Source organism: Notothenia rossii (assembly GCF_949606895.1).
Source record: "Notothenia rossii genome assembly, chromosome: 8".
Lineage (NCBI taxonomy): Eukaryota > Metazoa > Chordata > Actinopteri > Perciformes > Nototheniidae > Notothenia > Notothenia rossii.
In genome coordinates, this window is record NC_136906.1 from 65,168,755 (window position 1) to 65,176,096 (window position 7,342).

Genomic DNA, 7,342 nt, shown 5'->3' on the forward strand with positions numbered 1-7,342 from the left:
AACGTATTGTCACCATAACCAGCTACCAGCTACAATGACCTAGTAAGCAAACAATGGAGCGAAAATTGGTGCAATAATTAATCGGTAAATAATTTAAATAGGAACCTATAAACACTTTTAACAGGAAGGTAGAAGTAGTACTGGATGAATGGTCAAATATTTGATTTGAAGTACTGATGAACAAATAATGATCTAAAATTAATGACATTAATTGTGGGCTTAAAGTTGAGTAAAAACTGTCAAAATGGGTAGAAAATAATTATATAAACAGTAAAAAGAGACAAGTTATTCATGAGAAGCTGAACTGTCAAGCTAAAAGTGATAAAAAATGTAACAAACCCACAGTATTAAAATAGAAAAACACTCAATATTCACTTTAATATTGATAACAGTATTAACATCCACAGCAGTTATTTTATTCTGCAAAAAAATCTCAACATGCAACCTGAAAAACATAAATCTTGTACGGCGAAAACCCTGACCTTAAAATGAGGGTCATGTGAGTGAAAGCAAAGGCAACAACATCAAGGTATTGACCCAGCCAAGCATCAATTAGCAAAAAAAAAGAAAGCAATCAACAATGAACAACAATCAACATCAACAATGAATCTGCGAACAAAACAAATGACACCGAGAACATTTTCTATTTCAGGAACCTGCCCCGAGGCTTTTTCGGGTGAGGTACGCTGGCAATATCATGGCATTGTTTTCTGCTATTAAGTAATGAAAACACAGAAGCCTAACATGTGTGTCTTTGAAGCTTTTTTCTACTTGCATGTTTGCGGTTGCAATGCATGACTGAAACACTCCTATATTCATTCTAATCATGCAATTATCAGCATGTCCAACAATCCAATCTAAAACCTCCTCAAGACATCCTCTTTACCAACTGAACTTATTCCTTGGAAGTGATTCGGGAGTCTCCCAGAAGAGGGGAATTCTGTGGGGGTTTGCTCTCCAAAGTTACACCCTACTCTCCCATGCATCTCATTTGACTTGCAAATATCTATGCAAATCTGCTGTGCCAGTGAGTGGGTGACAGGGAGAGGTGGGTGTACTAGCATGCTCCATCTTGCCTCCTCAGAGATGGAGTTGCTTTTTAAATGAAAATACACCCGGGAGATATGTTTAATTTTGCATAGAAGATTGGATTAGGGATAAACATGAGGTTGTGTGTGAGAGTGTGTGTTCATTGAGTGGACCCTGTTGCATCACAAAAGAATGAGTGACACATGTACCTTCCTCTTTCTGGTTGCAAAACAACTCTCTTCTCTTTCTTTTTCCTCTCATGTGTGTGTGTGTGTGTGTGTGCATCTTTCTTCATTCATATGCGGCCTCTAGTAGTAAGCAGTGCTGGTAGTGAAAACTGTGAGGAAGTTGTCAAAAAGAGGGGAAGTGTGTAGTAAAAATGTCAAGATATGTTGAGTATTGTTCACCTTATTGAAGAAGAATTTCCCCTTTTTCTCTTCCGTGTGTGTGTTTTTTTCGTCTGTGTGTGTATTGCAGAAAGAGGGATACACCCATACGCCACAACTGTTATACATATTGAATAACCCAATATTGCTTTTGTAGTTGTTCCTCATACATCGAACTTCCTCTCAAAAAGTTCTTCATGCGGTGATTATCCGATAATACACAGGTGATTTCCCCCTTTTTTCTTGTTTTTTTGTTTGTTTTTTTACCAAACCGCTTCCTAGTAACACTTAAATTACCTTTACTTCCCAAAAAACAAACTCTCTGAAACTTTAAACCTGACCCTTGCTGACCTCCCCCCGAGAATGAAAGAAAAAAAGATCTGCTGCAAATCTACAAGAAATCACACCTGCTGGCAGGTGTGTGAGAAAATGTTTTAAATGTGTGAAATCATAGCGGTAACATCACAAATCTACTAACATATGAGATAGATGTGAAATTGTGGTTATGTCACTCAGCATTGCGTGGCTTGCATCACCAGGCGTGTTGCTCGTCAAACGCTCATGTATGCACGTGTGTGTGTGTGTGTCAGAGTGACCCAGGAAGCTTTGCTGTGTCTCTCTTATACTCTTCCCCCAGCTGATATGTCTCACTTCCTGTCGTCTTCTCCTGTCCACTCTCTCTGTGTCCGTTTGTCCAGACTCGAGTTCAGGGGGACGATTTTGGTTTCCTTGTGTTTCCATCTCCTCATGACGAGGCTTATCTGCTGTTTTGTCATCTCAGTGTAAGTGTGTGTTTCCTCCGCTTCATTCATTGACCTCTCTGTCCTCACACAGGTCCAACAGTTTGGACACATGTTCTCTTAGCTTGCTTTCCTTTCTACCCGTCTCTATGCTTTGCTGTCTGATTGGCTTTCTGTCTCCATGTTATCATGCCTGAAAAATGTAAAAAAAAGCATTGCTGTTTATATTCCTTCTTAAAGTGACTTTAAAAGTAGGATAGGGGTGTGAGACTGTTCTTTATAGAGATATATTGTACATTCAAGGTTAAATTATTTGATCCCAAAATAATTTAGTGATGCTTTTACTTTGCTTAGAAATGTGTTACATTTGCAATGTCTCTTTAAGTTAGGAATATGGAGTAAAAGATATTGGTTAAAGTCACCCAGGTTTGGCTATGGTCGACTCAGAGATCAGTATTTTAAACAGAATGTTGAAAGAGTGTTCTTCCTTGTTTTCAAGCTCATCATGTTTCCCTTTCTCTTTCTGGGAAATGGAGAGGAGAAGAGAAATGAGGAAGTTAAGAGGAATTACTGTATCTCCTTTTTCAATTTGCATAGTGTTGTTGATATCAAGAAACTTATGTTTATAGATTTCAGAAACTTAAAATGTAAATTATTTATCAGATAATACAAAATGTAAAGTGTGCTGTTATCCTCAGTTCAACTCTTATCATGCCTTGCCTCTAACAGCAGTCTTCCTGTGTTGCTCAATGTACTCATAATGACACCATTGCTTTATGGAAATCCCGCCAAAACTCTTGTCGTACACTGCTAGACTTAAGTTCAGGTTTCCTATTTTTAACTTATACTGTATCTGAATTAATGACACATTTGTTGTTGGGACATAATCTTTTGGACCGTCTCATTGACATAATTTTAACAAAACAGTAATTTTAACGACGTGAATCAGTGTTATTACGGATTATTACATTTCAGTAATGTTTCCTTCATGTTAAGAGTCTAAATATCTTTATTGTCTTATACAAAAATGGAAGATGGGATCACACTAACATTGCCCAAATTGGAAGGGACCACTGGCCCAGGGGCGGATTTAGAAAAATGCTCATGGGGTGGCAAGAGGGTGGCAGGAGATTTTGAGGGGTGGCATCCCTGGCAGAAGTATATGCTGATTTAATGGCAGTCATATCAATCAATTTTGACTTGGAAAGCCACAATATTAATATTTTAACTCAATAACATTTGGTGACATTTTTGTGGCACATCAGTAAAGCCTTAAATATAAATATATAAGGTGGCAGACATAATTTAATGAATTTTAACTGAATGAGTTGGTTTAACTCTTAGACCAGCAGGGGTACCAAATCTATGCAGACTGCTGCAATAAGTACATTAATTAACTGTCTCATCGATGTGTGTCTGTATGAATATGATCATATTAACAATCATATTATTCCTATCAGCTGTCAATCCCTTTTATGATTCACATATTCAGTGTTATTATTGAATAAACTATATTTTTTGGAGGAGTTAATGATGAATGTTCCTCAAGATGCTTGCCCACCCTCCTTCAAATTTGAAAGACAAGTAATTACTATCATATATCAAAAGATTCAAAGGAACAGTTCAGCGCCCCACGACTTTACAAACAGTTACAACCTTGACTTTACATCAGAAAGAACAAACATTAAAGAAGTGACTAACTGTATCAGTTAGGATTACAAAACGTGTATTCAGCTAAAACATATACATCGCTGCAGTTATTATCCAGTGGAAAGTCCGTACCTACTGGCCTAGTTAAGTAAAAGTGGTTACTTTGTTTTGGCTGGGCAGTGTAGTTTTACGTCTTATTTGACTTTCTCAAGGCTTAAAACTGTTTTTTGGGGGCAGACCCCCACAAAGAAAAAATATATATTTACACACGTAAGGTCATCATCTTAACAATTTATTATGCTCATCGAGTCATCCGTGAGCAGAGCTTCAAGTTGGCATGCCTATAACAGCTGAATGTGTCGATTACCATCTTGTTCAGCAAAACGCCTCACAAACTTATTAAGATTTAAAGCCAGTGGCGGGCGGCCCATAGGGGCGCTAGGGGCGCCACCCCACCTCTTCCCACATACAAAAAAAAAAAAAAAAAAAAAAATTAAACTAAAAAATATATATTTAAAAAAATATATATTTCAAAGATATATATATTTTATATTTTTTATTTTTAATGAACAAGGTAAATATCATACAATTGGTATCAGTAAAATGTATAATCTACAATAAAATCTTGTTTAAAATAATTGTGTTACGATGTCTAAAGTTACTGATAAGTCACATGTTTCCTGCCTGGCCTTGCCCTTGGCATTAGTTTATCATTACGGGGCGCTGCCCCCGAGCCAAACAGCAGCAACCAGCACGTTGCAAAACTCTCAATAGTAAACTGTGCCGCCGAAACAGAATTTCAACCAATCAGCGCCGTCAAATATTTTGGTTACGAGGGCGGTCACGTTGGCGTCCACGTTGCTTACGTGCGTTGACGCGAGTTGTTTTTTAGACTCGTGAGGAACTGGGGTAGTATCTATAGTAACGCAGTGTAGGCGGAGCAGTGACGTTCAATGAGCTCCCCAGAAAAACAACACAGCTGTTAGCTCTTAGCACTCAGAGCTCACAGCTCTTCATATCTGTTCAGAAACTAGACGAAAGTTAAACAAGTACAAACCACATACTGTCTGTGTCATGGCGAATACAGTCGCTGGTTTATTTATGTCTGTATAGGCCGTTGTTGTGAGTGTGGACGGTCGGAGCATTTACAACGTTAGCTAAGCCAAATCTCCATTAGAAAACACGCATTTTAAATGGTTTTTCGCCTGCCGTCTGTCTGCAGACATGTCAAAGCCTTAATTCATGGTTTTTACTATCCGGTATCAGTATGTTGTTACTTCGGCATCATTTTGAAACGTGTATTACAATTAAATCACGGTCAAATATGTTCATCTTGTTGTAGTTGTAGCCCCCTTGACAGCGATTCTCTCTCTAGTTTAGCATACTCAGCCCGACTCAGCCTGGTTGTTCCTGGCCCTAGAACCACGATTTTATGGGGCCATTACATCACCAGAAGTCCCAATTTAAGGGGTCATTTCTCCCCCAAAAAAAATGTTTACTCACTATATCAACAGCCCCACCAAAAATATTTTCCACCAGCCGCCACTGTTTAAAGCTATGATGCATTTTGATTCAATGCTGAGTACAGCCTGAAGAACCTATCGAGGATTACAAAACTAATGTCACAACAGGACTTAGAAAAGCTTGTCCATGCTTTTATTTTCAGTAGACTTGACTGCTGCAATAGTGTATTCACAGGGCTGACAAAAAAATCCATCAGAAAACTGCTGCTGATTCAGAACGCTGCTGCACGTGTCCTCACTAACACTAAAAGAGTGGATCACATCAGTCCGGTTCTGAAATCTTTACACTGGCTTCCAGTCGGCCAAATAATTGATTTTAAAGTACTATTGCTAGTTTTTAAATCATTACATGGTTTAGGACCAAAGTATATTGTTGAACTCCTGCATAATTAGGCAACATTTAGCTATTATGCCCCGACAATCAGGAACAAACTACCCAAATCATGCACGTCCGCAGAAACGCTTACTATTTTTAAATGGAGACTAAAAACATATCTCTTTGGCTGCTTTTAATTGAGCTGCTCATATTTGCACTACAGTATGCCTTTTAAACATGTATTGTATACCCGTGGTGTTTATTTGTATTATTTTATTATCTTTGTTTTGTAATGTCTGTCGTAAAACGCCATTATATGTGTTTTTACTGTATGTATTCCTAAAAAGTCTTTTAATTTGTTTTGTAAAGCACTTTGAATTGTCGCGTACAGAAAAGTGCTATATAAATAAACTTGCCTTGCAGCCAAACCTGACATGCTCTTCTCTGTCACTGTAGACCGCAAATACCTCATTCCTTCCGTCTACTTGGATCCGAAATGCTTCTCGTTTTACGCTGTCCCCCCGTTCAAATGAAATCGCCGCCAATCATATTTCCAAGCTCCCGCCAGGGCCGGGGGAGGGGTTACAAGGCTCGCGTCTTGTGCTGCATTCACTTGCACTCGGACATTAGAGCTTTTCTCTCATAAATGTCCGATGAGCCACAACTTTTCTTTCAAAACAAAGCTGCCAACTGGGGTGGCAGCTGGGGTGGCAAGTCATTTTTCTGAGGTGGCAGCTGCCACCCCGTGCCACCCCGTAGAACCGCCACTGCACTGGCCCCAGGGGCGGACTGGCCATTGGGAATACCGGGAGTTTTCCCGGTGGGCCGGTGCTGTGCTTGGGCCGGAGGGCCAAAAAAAGAAAATGGGTGTAGAGAGATGTATCCATAGATTTAGTCCCTAATTTTGTTCTCAAAGTGCACCAGATTGACGCATTTAACTTCAAAATTTAAAAACAAATCTTCCCGGGGGAGCATGCCCCCGGACCCCCCTAGAGGAGGTGAGGTCCACCACCTACCCACACCCCCTGTTAAATTGTCTAACCCACATTGAGGATGCTTCCTACGCCCATGTTTTATTCCATGCGTCAAGTCAGGCAAATTGGGTCAAAATGTTATTGCATCAATGATATGTTAACATTAAAATTAATAAATATATGCTGTAACTATTTTGCTCTAGGCAACTCAAGGGCTCAGGTATTGTGATTACTATATGAATAATGGTCCAAAATAACATTAAATGCATAGGGTTTTTGTTACGTAACATGCTTTCGTCGCCGGCCGGCCGATACATGCTGCGCATTAAGTGGGCCTGTCTGTCAATTAATCCCCGGGCCACTTTTTCCCCCCAGTCCGCCCCTGACTGGCCCCCACTTTGTGCAAATGGTCCCTTCCCCACTTTCTTCATCCATATTTGCTTTTTTTTGGATCACACCCAAACTTGACCTTAATTTTGATCTCCATAACACGAATGCACATTTTAATGAATGAATCTTACATGGGTGCGACACTTTCACAATGACAACCGACCACAGACTAGACAGGCAGATGGATAAACACCTATCAAAGTACTTCAAAGCACCTCTTTGGTATTTCCCGTAACAGTTGTGTTCTTAAGGAGCATATTTTCCATGATGACACACACACACACACACACACACACACACACACACACACACACACACACACGCACACGCACAC

The 7,342-nt window shown here is 39.6% G+C and overlaps 1 long non-coding RNA gene across 1 annotated transcript; it reads right to left on the reverse strand.

Moving 5' to 3' along the window:
• Window positions 1-359: 359 nt before the first annotated feature.
• Window positions 360-6,169, reverse strand: LOC307016482. Its single transcript, XR_013801823.1, has 2 exons — window positions 6,061-6,169; window positions 360-2,348 (listed from the first exon to the last, which is right to left on the reverse strand). It is a non-coding gene; the product is annotated as an uncharacterized lncRNA (long non-coding RNA).
• Window positions 6,170-7,342: the final 1,173 nt, after the last annotated feature.